At 41.0% G+C, this 19217-nt stretch overlaps 1 protein-coding gene across 1 annotated transcript in view; it reads left to right on the top strand.

Annotated features, from left to right (window-relative positions):
• Positions 1–2762: 2762 nt before the first annotated feature.
• CLDN14 (claudin 14) overlaps positions 2763–19217 on the top strand; it is a 33254-nt gene continuing 16799 nt past the window's right edge. The window contains exon 1 of the mRNA XM_068688370.1: positions 2763–3160. The gene's annotated coding sequence lies outside the window, so the exon portion shown is untranslated. The remainder of the gene's footprint in view (positions 3161–19217) is intronic.

The raw sequence follows: 19217 nt of genomic DNA on the forward strand, positions 1-19217 counted from the left end.
GTCTATCCTCTGCCAACTGAGAACCGCTCCCCAAGTTTGCTAGTGATTTGTGTGTTGCATTACTCTGTGAGTCAAGCAGTGGGGCCTCTTGTATCACCGTGGGGAGACTCTTCCACAGCTCAGTAAGACTAGTCAGCTAGGAATTCTTGTTCTTAATATTGTTTTACGTAATGATGAGATCAATAGGGAGGATATCTGGCTTTGCCTCATAAAAGCTCTAGTTGTGTTCCCTGCTGCATTTCAGCTTTAATTTACGTTCTCTAATCTGCTTTACATTGAACAGCACTGCACTTGCCTTAAATAAATAAATAAATGAATAAGTAAATAATCTCATGTTAGCCCTGTACATCCAACACAGAATAAATAAAATAGGTAAATGCTCCAATACCTGACCTACTTGTTCAGGCTTTGTGAAGGCTCTGCCAAACTTAAGGTTCAGATGTAAATCAAACATCTGAAAGAGGATTCTGTTGCCTCATCACCTACAATGGTTTGTTCCAGATTTTTTTCTTAAACACTAAACCTCAGGAATATTAATATTCTTTGCAAGAGACAGTCCCTTGAAACAATATGACAAGCATATTTTTATAGATCTGCCAAGATGTGATGATATAGCGGCAGTGGGATTTTTATTTTTTATTTTTTAAATAAATCAAGAGTGAAATGCCTGAGATTGAGATGGGCCCAGACCATGGGCTCAGGAAAGCCCCAACAGCTGTGAGCACAGAGGGAGAGGCTGGATGACTCTGAACCCACATCTGGATTCAATGCTGGGCCGGCTCCTCTCTCTGGAATGATGTGAACCAAACACATCAGGCCAAAACCTTTCCAAGGAGGCATGGACAAGGAGCTTAGAGCCTAATACACAGATCTGCCTTTGGCAGACTTGGCGCTTCCTAAAGGACCTGGACTGGTGATGGCATCCACAAAACAGATAATTTATAGCTTCGTATTCGAGAATATTGGATAAGTTATTTAATACGCGCCTGATGATGATTGGCAGCAAACTAACAGGTTCCCAGCACAGAGGACACCGAGGCACCCTATGACTTCAGCCCCATTTCCCCCAGGGAGACCGACAAGCCCCCCGCCCCACGCACCCACCCCGCAGCCCCGGCCGCTGCCTCCTGAACCCGCAGAGCACACTGACATCTAGTGGGTGTTTCAGGAAGCACCGGGCCGCCTTCCCTGCTTGCTACCACCCCAAAAAAGCAAAGAAGCGCCTCATAGGCCACTCGTTTTCAACCACAAGTTGTCCAGAAGGGGGTCTTGAAGTCTGCCCCCAGACACTCGGCAGTACTGCCTGACAGCAGAGCATCCATCGCCGTCTTCACATCATTTTGAGGCCAGATGAAATTCTCATTGTGCTTCCCTCCTCACCCACTGACCTTTCAAGCCTCCATAAGAAATTGCCAGGTATTCCATATGGGAAGGGAAAGTGCAGTTCTCCTTTTGTAAAGGAAAAAAAGTGATAGCCGAGGAGGGAAGTGCTACAAGTCTATAAGCAACCACAGCTCCTGGGAGCTTTCCACCTCTTCTGGGACTGCGAGCTGTTGTGCTCACCAGGGTCTGATCCTACAACACAGGCCATTTTGCCTTCTCCCACTAAAAAGTGTATAAGTAAAAGTATATATAAAATTATATATTTAATAAAATTAGAAGTTAGAAGAACAGAAAACCAATATTCCTCAAGGACCATCATTACTATACCCATAGTGTTTTGTAAGCACTGACGTGGGATTGACCTCCACCACAGTTTTCAGCAGAAGCAGCTCCCCAGGCAAGGAAGATTCCCCTGTACCAAATTATTTTGCAGCTTTTCTTCTCCTCCCACTCCATCCCCATCACATCCAGCTCCCAAAAACACCAAGACAGATGGAGAAGAATATTTAGACTTGCCCATGGTATATTGCTTCTGAAAGAGCTCTGGCATTAGAAGAGGGAAGGATGCTCCTCTTCCTTGCCCCAGATATACTCTGTCCGAAGATCCCACCTCCTTTCTAGGTGTAGATGACAAGTCCCCTTTCGGGGTCTAAGAGGGAAAAGATATCTCCAGGGGCTGGAGCCAAATCAACATACATTCCTGCAAAGGGAAGTGGCTTCTGTAGAAGAATGTAGGAAGAGAAAGATATGAGGAAAAAACAGAGGCAAAATACTTTCACTTCCAGACTCTTAATATGACTTTATTCCTTAGCTTAGCTTCTTCCCTCCAAGTTTATATTACAAAAAATAAATAAATAAAATAAAATAAAAAATCAAGCAAACAAACAAAAAACCTCCAAATCTATCAATCAATTAAACAACAACAACAAAAAAATAAAAAAATAAGAGCTTTGGTGTTGGATTTGAGGGGGAGCAGGATAGAAAAACCAATTACCCACCCTGACACTGAAGGCCAAGCTCTCACACTGTAAAGCATACTGCTGTACATAAAAAATAGGGAGTTAATGCGGTATATTACACTGAAGGGACCCCATATTAGCCAGGCTTGGCCAGCTGCACTGCTGATTCCATCTCTGTCACCACCACCAAAACTCACAGGCTCCTTGTCTCTAGGAGACTGTAAATAGTCAGCTGGACTCGACGCTCCCATCCCAGCACCGCGTCCTCCACTGAACAGTGAGGCACGCTCTGTTTTCTGACACCTCTCCTCCCATGACAGATTTAGGCAGCTCGGGTCATGTACTACCAGCTGGTTACTGACACAAGACTCCTCCTAGGCAAAAGATCTGCCTGCAGCATTTAGATGTGGGAAGATGTGTTTCTAATTCCTCCTTTCAAGGTCTCCTTGAACACTGCCCTCTGCTAGTTATTGGGCTTGTCCTCCACAGCATCTCCTGGCAATCCACGTCAGGATGAAAGTGAAATGAAAGAGCACTGTAGGAAGCCACCCGACCGGCAGCAGATCAGCTTGTCACTTAGCATAGAGCAGGACAGCCCTGCTGGGCGAGCAGCGTGTCACTCGCTGCGCCTGGCTTTGTGGAGGGGCTATGCTGCTTCCCCGCGCTACTCAGTACGTGTCAGCGCTAATCAAGTGTGTGATGGTATTACCCTTTAGCACTTGTAGCCCACCAGGGATTATCACCATGAGCTTCTGCACTGAGGTTTCTGAAGAGTGCAGGAGCAAGTTGCCGGGATGTCAGAGAGCCGTACAGAGAGCGTAAGTCACTGCGGTGGGAAACAGGCACCTCTTGTCTTTCCTATTGAACGTGTGTATGAGAGAGAGAATGAGTAACAAAGCCTGCTTGTTGTGCTTTCCTAAGCAGGACATACAAAGCTGAATATAGGATAAAATATATAAGCTTAACCTATGTACCTCTCAGTTCTTTGTTTTGTTTTTGTTTTTGTATCAGTCAGGAATTAAAAAAACATCTGCCTCCTACACCAGTTGAGTTTATACAAATAATATGTTTATTTAGTGATGTTCCAAATGAAGATTGCTCCCCCTTTCCAAGCTATTAGTAAAAGGAAACAAAATTCGGGCAACATCATATTTTTAGAAGGTATGAGATTTCAAGGAGGAAGGGAGAGGGATTTTAGGACATTTTATTTACACTTAAGGAAAGAGGGTTCTATTCCAGCTTGCTCTGAACACGGAGGCTGTTTTAACTGTTTGCTGTTGTTCCTGTTGTTTGTAACCAAATACCACTACAGATGAAATCTTTTGCTACCTTACTGTTGCTTCCAAACAGCTTATGTTTGATGTTGACTTCTGCAGCTCCTTGGCTGCAGAAGTCAACATCAAAAGTTTATGAAGAATTCTAGGTCCAGCTGTGAAAGGCTCAGATTTTTGTTAAGGAGGAAAAAAGGAAAAAAAAAAGGAAAAAAAAAAAAAAAAAAGAAATATCATCCCCTACATCAAAACGAAAATCAGGATGCAGATGCACAGAAGTGCAACATTTCGTTTTGCAGCAGTTGTCACATAATATTTATATTATTTATTTATAAACTACAGTTTTTGGAGCACATGTTTTTGTTCACTTCATATCATATGTTGCCAAATGTCCATAGAGCCTCCTTGAGTTTTGGACGTGTGCAGGCAGTTCTAGCTAGCAAAAGCTATTTGAAAGGAGCCAGAAAACCGATTCACACACTCCTGAATATATATATTGAACACTTCTTTGCCAAGCACTAGCCTAAATAGAGCCATACTGTAATAAAGCCCAAGAACTTATTAATTCTCAGAGTGCAGAAGCAGGTGCTGTAAGTCTGCTACTTCTGCAGATTTGGTTTGTGCTTCTCTTGTGATAGTTTTTCCTACTCTTTTTTAACTCTTAGGGCAAAACATTTCCAATACAGAGTGATGAAGTGAGCTGTAATTAGCAAGGGAACTCAAGAAGTGAGGATATTAAATTCACACCCCAAGCCACCAAAAAAAATGCCTACTTTTCTACAGTTAGTACATAAGCCTGTGAAGGGGAGCACGGACATCTACATGATTAAGATCCAGTGGCCTACATTTTTGCTGAAGGGAAGAGCTGGTGCAGTAACTTGAACCTCATCCTATTTTCCTAGCTCTGTGCCAGTGCAGTGTGCTCTGTCTGACACCTTGGTGGTGCACATTGCTCAGCTCCCTACCTGCATTTGTGCAGCAATGCAGCTCAGAGTGGCGGTGGCACAGCAAGAGGTGCACAAGCTCTTCTCTGTGAGAAGTTTCCATTTTTCCTGGCCAGAAGAAAATCCATGCACAGGTGTGGGGTGCTTGTTTGTGAGAGCTAGAGAGCTAGAGAGTTATAATGTGTACAGTGTAAAAGGTCAAGCAAAAAGTCTCATATAAGAAGCAAGCAGGATGAGGGAGGATTTAGATACAGGATGAAAATTGTAAAACTGGCTTTTACAATGCTATTTTGTTTCCATGGGAGGGGGAGACTACTCTAATGATTTTGTATCAGAGGCAAATGAAATATAAGTAAGTAAGCATTACTACATTTATTTTTTGAAAAATAGCTGAACTGTCTTCACAACAACAGTCCTCATTCCTTAAAGAAAGTCAGTACACAAAGGCATCTCAGTTTCTGACTCATATACATAATTATTTCATTGAAATAGCATATGTCATCAATAAGGCTGCATTTGCCTACTACAGTATTGGTCTGCTAGACTACTTTTTAGTGTAAAGATATGACCTGTATGTTACTTCTCCTATAACAGCATTGCAGAGACCGTGTTTGAAATCTGCCAATTTCAAACAGATTTGAGAGAGCAGAACCTTCTGAGATATTAGGTTGCTAAGTATGTTACGAAAATAGGCAGCTAGGCAGAGAAAAACTCTCCCTGTGAGCACTTTCAATGCAAGAAAGGCAGCAGCAACACTGCATTTATTAAACATCACAGAGATATCACAGGGATGCTCTCTCCTCCACAGGAAACAAGTCTTTTGGGCCCACTTCTTACAAAAATATAGGTAACCTCTGCTCACCTGTTACATCCCAGATGCCCTCTGTAATGTGAGGACTGGGACCATCCTGGGAAACAGGGAGTCCCAAGATGTGCAGAAACCCACCTTCACAGGAACCCACCTGGAGTCACACAGGAAAGTCAAAAGGAGATGGGAGCTGAACACAGGTGTCAACTTATTACACCAGTCACTCAAAAGGCCCTCAGCATCAAAAGAAACAGGACCACCACGTGGTACTATTCATAAAACAAACAAACAAGCAAAATAAACAAAACAACAACAAAACACTAAATCCATTTCAGGTTCTTCTGGGAAGAAAAAAAAACGCAAACCTTGCCCAGCATAAAAGGACCTGAGAACCAAACCCATACTCACATAAGCTTTCCCTCCAGCTACAAAGCAGCTTGGCTATGCTCAGTTAAGGAAGGCACAGCTGGCAGACCAGGGAACTTCTGCACTCCCAGTTTAAGCAAGTCCTCACAAGGATAAGTGAATAAAATTGTATAATTTTTCATGCAGCACTATACTCTCCCTCTGCTAGCCCTCCCTCCCCCAGTTATAGACAAATGAGTCTCACCCAGCTTCTTGCCACTCTTCTTTGCATTTAGATTCCTAATTAGGCAGAGCTGGGGCTCTCCTCTCCAGTGGAACAGCCCAAGCAGGTTCAGCACTGCTCTTCCCTGCTTGTACCCTGGTCTCTAACCCTTCCAAAGGTGTGAGGTCTGTAACAAAGTTTGCAACATTTGAACTTCATTTCTGGTGTCCCTTGTATTGCCTCTAATCTTCCTGCAATTTTTAACTATTGAAATTCCTAGTGTGGGAAAAAAAAAAAAAAAAAAAAAAAAAAAAAAAAAAAAGCCTGTTGCAAATCTTGATGTTTTCTGTTTGGTAACAAATTTTAAACATTGCATTAAATTTTGAAGAAAAGGAACATTTGTTCTTCAGCATACTTATTCATGCACATGCATAAAATCAATGTATTGATGCGAAGAGTATGTGGCTAATGTTATTCACAAAAACAATGAAAATGGAAGTGTTCAACCAGCTATCATTACCTAAAGGATAAAAGATCCAAGAGGAAAAAGACTTGAACAAGTTATATCCTGTACGGAAATCTTTTACTTTTTTAATATATTTTTATATTAAAAAGTAAGGGGAAATAAAACAAAAACCACTATTTCTATTCATCCCACAAAATATAACACACCATGAGCTTGAGTGAAAGCTATTATTCCCAACCCCTCCTTTTGCAGGCACTAGGTGTTGCCATAAATCCCCGTGTCTGACTGATGGGGTAAAGACATCTCTTCAACCTTCATTCCATTTTGCTTGACTTTTACAGCTTTAAAAATTATGTCAATATTGCCTTTGCAGTATAATATTTTTGTAGTTCTCCTTGGGTCTATTCTAAGTTTGCTTAAAGATAAAGGAGCTGATAATTAATTTGCGCAAAAGAAAAGGCAGATCCCTAAATCCTTTCCTGTTAGAAAGCAAACTGAAGTGTGTGCTTAGTAGTGGTGGTAGTTAAGGGGTTTCTCATATTCCTCCTTTTCCCATGAGGAAGAAGGTGATTTGTAAAAGCCCTTATTATATAGGAGGATCCACTTACAGTGTTTGAGGACATGAATTCAATCCCAGGCTATGAGTTTTAACATTCTTGTCAAGATTCCCTTGTTAGCACTGCTTATGAGCTGCTAGAATAAGCTGTTTATGAATTAAAGCCTAGAAGCCTCCACTTGAGATGCTCAACAACAAACAACGCATTTCTATTAATCACATTTAACCCAGAATTATGGTACATTATCCTTTAGCTATCCATTAAGCCAGCCAGAGAGGTAGGCATCCTTGCAAATTGGCCACTACTCTTTCCTATGGCTTGTTTTGGATGCAATACAAATGCCAGTCATTGAGAGGCAGAGCTTTCCAAAATTGTTCTGAACAAGAAATTTAGATGTTGAAGGCAACACTACCTTTTTGACTGCCTTCAGAAACAGCTGCTGCTGGAGCCTCACTCAGCACAGACAACTTCTATTGCCCACTACTGGCCTGTGTTCATCAGACTCCAGTTCCTGCTACAGTCCTTAAATATATGCAATGGCATGATACGGCTATTGCAGACTTAAGCTTGTTTTTTTGTTTTGTTTTGTTTAGTTGTTTTGTGGTTTTTGTTTGTTTGTTTGTTTGTTTTGTTTGTTGTTTGTTTGGTTGTTGTTGTTGTTGTTTTTGCTATGAGGCATTTCTTACAACTCTAATAATCTCTCCTGGTCATTGCAATCAAGGCGATGTTCATTATGAAGTGACATGATTCCCACCTTTTTCCAGCAGGTGGGATTCTGAGATTCATCCTCATTGAGTGAGTAGCATTTATAGGAGAGAATTCACCATATGCTGCTGTTTCAATTAATTTTGTAAGTGCTTCTTGCTGCACCAGCTCTGTACGGTGTTCAAAGAAAAACTCTTCAGTTGTTAGTTTTGTGATGTGGTTGTTCTTTGGGGAAGCTCTTTTAAAAAGCAAGAGGACGTACTCTGCCTCAGTCTCTGTGTGAAAACTTGGGCATGTCTAAACAGACCTAACTGCTGGTATTTGGGCTGATCTTCCTACAGCAGAATTGTACAATCTATTTAATTTCTGTCCATAAACTAAATCTTACAGCTTATATGAAACAAGCTGTAGGAAGTTAAAAATAAATTGCTTAAATCCAAAGCACTTCCTGGAAGATTCTTGAAATATTTTTTTTTTTTTGTACACATTACTGAGAAAGGTAAAGTGTAAAATCAGAAGACATTAGTTAAACAACAGGAAAAATTATGCTGTGTTTGGTATTTTCTACCACACTATCTTTATTTATGCGAGGTCAGCATTTTCTATTTTTTTCTCAACACATTTGGCGATGGTAAATTCTTATTTTTTGAGTTAATAGAAGTGACTAATCAAAACACCTTTCTGAAGGGACCTCAGAAACATTTCCTATTAATTTTGAAGTCTGAATATATCTCGTTCGAGTCATGGCAACAGTGATACTTGTGTCTCCATTGGTTTTCAAGATGCTTCAAATTTAGCATGCTATATGGTGAAAAGACCCCTAGGGAGAGAAAGAAAGAGACATGTTATAATGAACAACTACAAGAAGGAATGGGGGAGAGATGTCTAACTTTGCAGGTCAAATGCATTTCACACAGCTTTTGCATTGCGTTGCTGTGCATCCTTTTCCCTGACTCTACTTCAGGAACATCAGACCAGCCTCCACCCTTGTGACAAGGGCTCTGTATGTCTGTCACATTTCCTTTTCACTCCCATACAGCAGCTTTTGTTATTCCTTATCCCAGTGACTCTCTCTCTATGTGCTTTGTATCTCAGTTCTACAATCCCCACCTACAAGGAGTTTTATTTTCTCTTCATCAACTCCTCTATCAGGAGCTGAGTGCCTATGTATATTCACCCACAACTTCTTCTGCAATCCAATATCCAGAAAAAATGAAAGAAAAAAAAAAGAAGTTCAAATTTAAGAATAGAATTTGTTGTGTTTATGAGAGTTTTTATGCCATATTTGCTGCTTAAGTTTACAGTGAGACATGCACTGTGAATATTTCTGTTTAATTTTGTGGTACGGACTATTATGGAGAGGATGTAGCTCTTAGAGTACTAAACTGTTTTGGAAAAAGTTACCATCTGTTTTCTGGGATACTTCCACACACAAAGGACTTTTTTTTTTTTTTTTTTTCTCAGCATGAAGCAAAGAAGCCAAATAAACTAGTGAACCCTCCTTAATAGGACTGTGAGTCAGCTCCAGGGAGAATCTAATCAACAACCTGTCACCTTGCCTTAACTTTAGGAAAGTGGGGAAGGCTTCACTTACTGTAGCTCTTCTCAGGGAAAGTGCCTATCACCTGGCTTCTGCTGCCAAGTACATCATGGGGCGATGGGATTCTTGCTTCTTGCTTTTTGATCAAACCACATCCCTTTTTGAAGCTGGACTCAGCAATTGGCTCAGCCATTCCCATGCACATAAGATCTGTGTACTTTAGACCCTTGGACTCCTTGCACGTATAAAATTTTCAAAAATGCACAGGACATGTAGGAGCTCAAGCCACAGCCATGTAAAAAGATAAAGGCTGCTAAATGTCTTTTGGTGCTTCAGAAAATGTTAACTGCTGTCCCTACTGATCATAGTGAGAGGAAGAAGGAAGAAAGATGGACTGTGAGGCATGCCTGTGCCATTTCAAGATTTTACAGCTGAAAGACAAGATCTCTGAAGCCAGTTGTTTAACTGGACTGGGAGCCCAGAGGGAGTGCAGAGCACTGGTGTGAAGTGCTTTCTTTGGCATGTCTGACTCAGGAGACAAGTCTTACGAACCAGCTACAGGTTCTGAGTACCTTTTTGTGGTTAACTCCAGCTCGAGAATGTATTGCTTGCAATAGTCTAACTTGAAGGTGATGAAAGCATAGTTTGCTCAGCCAAGTTCCACATCCAAATCTAAGGGGCACAATTTCCTGGCTAGTTTCAGAAGAAATTAGGTGTTCTTGTTGTTATTTTGGTTTCCTGAAACAGAAAGAACAATGGGAACATTAGGACTACATCCATCTTAGCCACAGGAGGGCCAGTCCTTCCAGCAGAGATGAGACCACAGCTCCAACAACCCTCTTGGTCTCTCTCAGTCAAGTGTTTTCTCCAAGTTATTCCCCAAATGAGATTTTCTTATATCTGGTTTTCAACTTTCTTCAGACTACAAACACCAAGAAAAAGTGTTGCTAGGGTGTGGAAGAGAGGGGAGACTAAGGCTGCTGGGACATTGGTGGTCCATAACTCATGGGGGTATGGTTCTCCCACCTCATGGTTTGACACAGCCAACAAAACAGGAGGAGAGCACTGAGGCTCTGCAGAATTTTACAGCTAAAGGTCCTTGCGAGACAAGATCAAGAGGCACAGGAACTCCTTTGAGTCCCTTATTGCAAGACCCCTGGGTTGGTTTATATGATCAGCAGCTCATGACAGATTGTCCCATACTGGAAAGGACATCTGTTCCTCTGGGTCGTGTCACTCCTGTCAGCCAGCTTCCTTCTGGTACCGATATAGATTTCCCACTTGTGGAGAAGGTCCTACCAGCTCTGATATAGGCTGCATGTTACTGTTCCTTGGTAATGCATCACATTTAAGCAGCTTTTCACATTGCTGATTGCCAATTGCTGTTGGCAGTTTTTCTCCGAAATGAGCCTTATATGGCTTTTGACACTTATGGGAACAGTCATGACTCAGACAGCTAAGAGCTGCTGCAAGGCAGTACTAATGGATTTGAAATCTGGCCTTTTGCTCTGACCATACTAAATATGGAATATCTCATCATCAACACACTGATGATCAACAGCTGAGCGCTTGTGCTAGCAGAGGGAGATTCAAACCACATCCTTTCCTGGGTTCAGAAGACCTGCTGCAGTGAAAACACAGATGATGTAGAGTAAATGTAAATGAACGGGGTAATTAATACATGGCTGTGTTGTGTATATTAGAAGAGAATGCAATTTGAAGGTGTTAGTCCAAGTATTTTTGACTTGGTTATTTTTGGTTCTGAGCTCTTGGTGGAAAGACATATAATAAAGGTGTCACAAGAGGAGTTTTGTTTTCCTTTATATATATACGTATATATCAGTAAAATTTGTACACACCCTTATTGACTTTGCAGTCATCCTTTAAGAGCAATGCTTGCTGTCTTGGCCACATTTTTCTGTTCCTGCAGTTCTTTTTCAGTAGGCTTTCCACATAGTGAAAGATTCAGCTATGAGTTCTCAAAATGCACTGGGCAGCCTCCATCTCAGTACAAAGACTTTCTGACACCTAACTTTGCTGATGTTTGAGACCACATCACGGGAACATGCCCTGCAGATTTATTGGTAGGGTATGTCTAAGAAGATCTGGGATTAAATAAATGTTCCCAGAAGAGATCTAAGCTCAGTCTGGAGATATTGGCTCAGGAGGAGACGGGAAATGTGGAAATCTGCTACACACACTCTTCCTAATCTTTTTTGTGACCAAACATTTCTGTACCTCAGTTTATCTTTTTGCATAGAATAGGTTATACTACCGACCTTCTTCTGTGAATCTCTTTCAGATCGGGAACTGGCTGTAGGCATGTAGTAAGTATATATCATTGTGTTGTCTGAGGTGAATACAAAAGGATCCCCCTACAGTAAATATGCATCAGTTCTCATTGACCTGGAGGAGCAGATCCATGCCCTGTAGCTCACTCACCCTGTGTGCCTAGCCTGACTTACACAGGCTCTACCTTTTTGTTGTGGGGCAGAGAGCCCCCCAGACATGTCAGGTATCATCCATTTAGTATGCTGCTTTCCACACGGCAGCTATTGAAACCTATTTCTACTCATCTGACAATATCATTTTAAAATGAAGAAGATTAAAGATTTTATATTCCAAAACAAACAACGGTAAAAGCTTTTGCTGACCTATTGCCACTTGCCTGAGGACTTGGAGGCAAGCTACAAATTGCATGTCACTCAGCGAGCTATTATAAATTCAATGTGCTTCTCCTTTCCAAATCAAGTTGTTGATACAAGTTCAATGCTCTGACAGAGCCCTCTTGCTGCACCTGAGAAGGAAAAGGCCCAACAAGGTATGATCAATGTGCTGGGGGACCACTCTCAATTGCAAGCTTGTGGGACCAGGGGGCTTCCTGGAGTTTTGCAGTTCCTAGGAGTTGATAGGAGTTGTTCCTATCTGTGCAGAGAAGGAAGGAGAACGGTCTCTTCTTGAGGACCAAGAAGCCACAAAGTGTCAAGTGCCCTATGCTCCCAGCAACTTCAGCAGGCACTCAACAGTTTAGGAGTGATGGTACCTGTTAGGCAGTGAGCCTAAGGCTTGCTTACATTTTGTTTAGCAGGTAAAAATTGGCACCATTTTGTTGATGTATTCTGATATACAGTGGCTGAGAATATAACACTTTCTCTGTTGGACTCTCTTTGGGTTTGTGACAGATATCTGTGTCCTGAAGACATCCAGGGGCAACAAGAAGTTTGTTTTACTCTCTCACAGATATGCCTCTCTCTATAGCTTCTCTCTGAGAATGACCTCCATGGTAATGAAAACTCACTCAAGTAAAGTCATCCTTGGGTTTTGCTTTTAGCATATTTTTGGTGTATTTTTTCCCCAAAAGTGCTTTCTGCATCTTATACCCCCAGGGCCAACATGGATGAAATAGAGCAATATAGTAACAGAGCTCTGAAATACATATTACTTTCATGGTGTGTCCAGAAGCAAGTCTTACAACCATAACTAATGTCAGATCATTTTTTAATTCTATTGATTTAATTTTTTTCCAGTATCACTGATTGTCAATAAGGACTTTTTTTTTCTTTCTTTTTTTCTTTCTTTATTTTTTTCTTTCTTCTTTTTTTTTTTTTTTCCTGAAGACCATCAGGTGTATATGTAAGAGTGTATTAAAACTGCAGTTTAAAAGAACAGTAATAATTTCATAGTGATATATACAGATGTGCCCAGTGAGGTTTCGGTGGAAGTACCACAATTCCAGAAGTCTGAATTTGTCATTTACCTTTTGTTTCAGAAGCTGCAGTATCCAGTCTAAGAATACATAGTTTTTACAAACAGTATGTAATAGAAATAGCATACATCTTTTTTAAAACAATGTTTGGTAATAAACCCAGACCTCCAGTATTTTAAAGATGTATGTAAAGCCCTGGTGCCAGCTACTCAAAAATCACTTAGAGACCAGCAACACAGGATCAGATTCTGCTGCTGTTCTACAGCATGAGTTGTATTTTGCTTTGACTCAAGTCTTTTGAGGCTAATTTGCGATCAGATAAAACTCAGTATGAGAAAGAGCAGAGGAGCTGGACCCCGAGTCACCTGGTACTTAGCAAAAATTGAAAAATACCAGAGGCACCTGAAATTTTCACTGAAGACTGGTGGTCACCAGCAAATATTTGTTATTACAGTGGTAACAGCAAGTCTTGGCTTCACTGGCCTTTTACTACTTTGAGTAAACAGTTACTTGCCAGATTATTATTATCTTGGCACTTGATGCAAAAAACTGTAGTTTCCATGTTTCTTAAAGCTGAGCATACATTTATTGAATGAAAGCATTTATTAAACATACGGGGACAGATTCTCAACAGGCATTAAATAACTTGCCTCCACTTGCCAAGAACTCTTGCTTGTTATGTTTTATTATGCTGAGAACTGCAGGTTGCATAGGTGGAAAATGGTAGAAAATGGAAATAGGTGGAAATGTGGCTTTACTATGAAGAATCAAGCCATTTTATATCTTCTGGTATCATGTAGATCTGAACTGTGTGGATTTGGATTGCCCTCACAGTTGCATTTATGTTACAAAATCATGAGTGGCATGGAAAAGTTAAATAGGGAATAACTGTTCTAGTATAGGAAGAAAGGGACATTCAACAAAACAAGAGTATAGCAGGTTTAAAACATTAAAATTAAAAATTATAAAAAAAAAAAAAAATATTCTTTATCTTCTGCCATGAGACACTTAATATTAAACCCCTGTACACATTGAAAAAGTAATTGGATGAAACAGTGAAAGAAAAAGTCATTAAGGTGAAACACTAAGATAGCATTTCAGGGTCAAGAGGTCTGTGATCATCAGCTTGTTGGAAACAAGGGAGAGTATTCTGGAAAAGAAATGTTACATGTTTTTCCAGTTCTTACTCTCCTTCCTAAACCTCAGCGATTTGCACTTTTGGGATAGTCTACAGGGTTGGATGGATCTTTGATCTAACTCAATGCAATTTTTTCTATATTGATATGTAAAATACATTTTGTGAGTCAAAGAATGAGAAAAACTTGCACAAACAGGCTTCTGTATATTGAGATACACACTTAAACTGTAACCTGGATTTAAACCATAGCCTTTGTCACTGGACATGTTGATGGCACACAGAATTACTAGGTGAAGGGATACCTTGATTTCAAAGTCCAGGTTGATTAAAATTAAGTAGTGTTTTTGCAGTTTTCTAAGTTTCCTAAAACTTTGTCCATCTCACAGATATCTCTTTTGATCTCTGGGAGAATGAGGCAAATCCTGTAGCCCTCCTCAGCTTTCCTTAACGTGGCTCAACTTCCACTGAAGCAAGTCAGACTTTCATCCACATAAAATCACTAGGACTTTTTCCAGCGATGATAAAGACCAGCAGATAGACTATCCTTCTGGCTGAATATAGGGTACTATAAAGGAGAAAAATAAGATGGTGCAATGACTCTGTGGTAGGTGTTCAATGGCATGAGTTATGTGCACTGCTGGAGTTGCATACCTTCCTCTGCTCAGGTAGACATTACCTAAAAAAAAAAAAAAAAAAAAAAAAAAAAAAAAAAGCTGTAGATTAATGTTGCTTAACAGTAACTTGAATTAAAATCATCTGCAACCCATTTTTTGTCTTTCATTTTTTCCTCTCTGAGCTTATCACCAGCTGAGTGATCACCCAATATATCATCCTTGCAGTCATGTCCTCTGAAAGCTTATTGTTGTGAACAGTGACAAGGAGATAATTTCTCAGCATCCAGAACTAAAGTCTTGGTCCAGGACTCATTCAAGTGAATAGTAACTTCAATGGGTGCTGAATACAGAACAAAGAGTTTTCTACCTCCATCCATTTGTCCCATTTGTAAAGTGGAAAACAAACAAACAAACAAAACCTAACAAAAACAGGTAGGTAAGTCAGAAAACATCTAGGGACAACTTGCGATGTTAGTCACAGAGAAGCTACTCAGATGTCACCGAGAGGCCTGCAGGCTTTAATTTCCTCCTCTTTTGTGCTTTGCAGAATGATTCACCAGCCATACAGCACAACACGCTGCACTGCTTTATCTATCAATGTTCAGATGAACTATTGCTACTGGCCAAATCTAGGGGATGATTATTCCACAGCATGCATTAAGCCTCAGGAAAAGGAAGACATTTTGGTGCATGTGGAAACGGGCTCATATCCATATCCTCAAAAAGGCTTTAAAGCAGTTCTAGAGAGCAAACGAGTTCTCATGGAGAATCTGATACATAACATAAAGAGAGCTTGACCCCGTCACTGTACCTTGAGTCCTGGGACCAAGCAGCTGTTGTGATCTTCACAGGATGCATGATATTCCAGTGATATGTGATAGAACAGAGGACAAATAAAACAGAAAGGGTAGGGATTAGATAGTTTAGGTCCAAAAAGCATTAAACAGCCCTTGGTAACTCCTGGGAACTATTTATTGATTCCTTCTACGCACTGCACATTCCCATTAAGTGATTTCATTTCCTTATTTTTCCTAATCACATAGCTTGGTTTAGCAGCCTTTTGCTCTCTGAAACCTGGGGGTACATAGATAAGTTCAATTTCTCATGTGGTTATACTTTTTATTACACATGAAAAGTTGATACAGTAAAAGTAACTCCTTGGAGCCAGCAGGTCTGGAGCTTTCATCATCACGAACCACTGCATCAAGGAAGCATCAGCGGGTTAATTGCTGTGTTAGGCTCTGACAGACTATCGTGTGGCTTTTCCCATCTCTGTAGCAGGCACTAACAAAGACCCTGGAAGATGTGACTGCCTCTGAAAAGCATATTGGAAGTATGTGACATGGGAAATAGTAATAAGGGACCAGAAATAGTAATAGCAAGGCAATATTGGCGCCATTGCTGGAATGGTCAAATCCTTCAGTTGTTATTCAAGGATTCGGTTTGCCATTGTGATAGTAGTAGTAATAGCAGGGCAACCACATTGCAATAGCCCCAGGTGTGTGGCTAGCCAGCCCCAGGGCACCTGGAGCACCACAGCAGGTTTCTCTTCCTCCTTTGGGAGCAGCTTCCTGAAGTAAGGCCAGCTGTGAGGGAGAGCAGGGACAGGACAATCCTGGACACTGCCATTCCCTTTGCAGATTTTGCAGTCAGCTCAGGGCAGGGCTCACTCAGCCCGGCTGCTTGGCAGCACTTACCTCTAAGCCAGGAAGAAAAATCCACAGCTACACTGGAACAAGAAAGAAATGAAAACAGAGATCCAGGACATTGGGTATGTTTCTATTGGCTCTGGCTGCTGGGTGCAGTGTATCAGTAGCTGCTAGTTCCCGAAAGGTCCCTCCTTCGCAGATATTTACAGAGGCATCTGCAGTGGGCAACCGGACGGCACCTAAATGAATAAAAAATAAACCCACGAAACCATATTTCCCATTCTTTGGAACATAGTAAAAGTGTCTCCTGTTCCTTTCAGCACCTAAATTCGATACATTCATCAGCTCATGAAAAGACACTGGCACATGATCCAGGGAGACACGCATTCAAAGGAAACAAACCTGTGCCACCCAGTACTTTCCAAATTAAATAAATACCCCCGTCATTGTGCCTAGTTTTGAAAACCCAGCTACTAGTAGCGTGAATCACTTTCTCCTGTGTGGTGCTGAGCCCTTTGGAAGACCTTTGCTTCCACAAGGTTTTGTGCTCTTTGTAGCACAAATGATTTGCTCTTGCTTAAAAAGTAATTGTTTTTCCTCTGCAACTCTCAGTCGTATTCATTTGGTGACGTCCTGCAGTAAACACATGCTCTAGGAAGAGAGTCACGCGCCATTTAGCATTAGCAATAAAACAGTTCATCGCAGATGGGTGTAGGGTGTCCGTTCCTGTCCTGCTGCACAGGGAAGAGGATGACGTGCTCTTGGCAAAGCCTGAACCTGCCAGCACTGCACCTTAGTGCTGTCCCTCAGAGCTGGGCCGATGGGCATTGCCCTCCCTTTGCTTACAGTGTTCACATTCAGCCTATGAGGGGTGTGGAGAGCCAGCATCAGACTTGAGACAACATTTAATCTTGTTTAAGGGGTTTTAAATATTGCTTGTGTCTGCTACTCCCCCTCACAAGGGGCAAATTTTCACTTAAAGAGGCTGGCTAGTAGAAGAGCTCCTGACATCTGCTCACCCCTAGAAAAAGAGCATTGGGCCCAGAAACAAATCTGTAACTTGAGTTGCAAAACAGTCTGGACACAAACCCAGAACGACCTGTGCTGTGTTTTACATGAGCGCAGTTTCTCTTACTTATTACGCTGCTTTATGATTCCACATAGACAGAAAGAATTAATTTCCCATTCATGTCCAGGGACTACGCACACTAGCAGCCATTAGACGTAATTCGTCACCTGTTCAAATCCCACATGCATTGACAGGAAAATTAAATTCAATTTCCTTTCAAGTTTAAATATCTCTATAGATATTCCCCAATACAGGAAAGTACTTAAGCTAGTGCTTCACCCTGAGCATGAGAGCGGTTCAAGCAATGTCAAGTGCTTTCCTGGACAGGGCTGTGATCAGTCACAGACATACACCTGCACCTGAGCGTGAACACCCAGCAAACGCTGAGAAGTTAAGGCACCGGGGTATTAGAAACACACTTGATTATTGTTGAGGTCCTGTGATTTTGCTCCTGTCTGCAAGATTTTCAGTTAAAAAAAAAAACAACACACAAAACCAGGGAAATTAGCTACAGAAAGGCAACATTTCAAACGCACATAGTTCTCTTAGTCTCATGGGGAAAATTTTACACAATCCTAGTTTCAAAATAATGTTAAGGTTGCAAAATTGAGCAATCATAAAAGTCAGGAAATTTAAAAAGTTAGTATGTGTCTTTCAATGTTAGCTCAGCAATAGCAAATATATGTAGTGGGAGAAGTTTATACTTGCAATTTCTGTGTTAAATATAAAGTTTAAAGTATTCTTGTTGACCATTAATAAGCAACATAAACTATATCGGGTATTTAATGTCTGTAAAAGGCATCTTAATTATAAGAATTTCCTGGCTTTGGAATTCAGAGGACTTGATTCTGAAATATAAAATACCACTCCAGCTTTCTGAGTTATTTTGGCTCTTTTTTCACTTATGGGTGAAAATCATCATTGGGGAAGAATGGGAACTTCACCTGTGTTATAACACAATTCTCACATCAGAATAGTTTTGTGATGTTTATGAAAGGCTGTGATTTATAAAGTTGGTAAAGACTGGCTTAATTTGGGGGGGGGTTGTGCACGGTAAGAACTTCTGTGGTAAAGAGACCACAGTGCTTCCCCCTTGCTGGCAAGAGAACTAAACCTCCCAAAACAAATGTGCTCTACCTGAATTAATAATATGGAGCAGTTCCGCAAAATGTTTAAAATACAGAATGATCTTTCCAGGCCAGATGTATGACTTTCTCAAATCTACGTGTCGTGGTTTAACTTACCGTGAAAACCTAAATACAGTGTGATGGTAGTGTTTAGATAAGACAGATGTAGAGTGCAGCGCAGGCTTGGTCTTGCAGAAACGCTGATCCTTATAAATGAGCTGTATTGCGCTGTGGGGTTTTCCTGGCTGACTCTTTCAAAACCCAGGCTAGATTAAATCATCACAGCTGGGGAGAAAATATCAAGAGTTAAACAACTACTTTATGAGAGTTGTAAGAGTGTGAAAGTTTTAAGAAGTTAAATAATTACAGTACTCTCTGAGAGCTACAGCAAAGACAAATGAGTTTGTGGCTGATGGTCTTATTTATTTTGGTCATGTAGTGAAAGACAAATGAAAGTGTCAAAGACATGGGGAGAATTTCACACAGGGACAAACATATAGCTATCAGAGCAAGTACAGGGCAACACACAGCAGTGAAGAGTCCCTCGTGCACTCAGCTCAAAGGGAGGATGATGCCCTGAGTGCAGTGTTCCCACCAATTTCTATGTTGCAGGTGGTGCCACAGGTATGTGCATCCTAAGCACTCTGTTACTTGGTTGCCAGCTTGTTTGTTAATGGGGTTAAGTTGGCCTAGGAATAAAATATGGCTTCTGT

The sequence above is a fragment of the Anas acuta genome, chromosome 1, assembly GCF_963932015.1.
Source record: "Anas acuta chromosome 1, bAnaAcu1.1, whole genome shotgun sequence".
Taxonomy (NCBI): domain Eukaryota; kingdom Metazoa; phylum Chordata; class Aves; order Anseriformes; family Anatidae; genus Anas; species Anas acuta.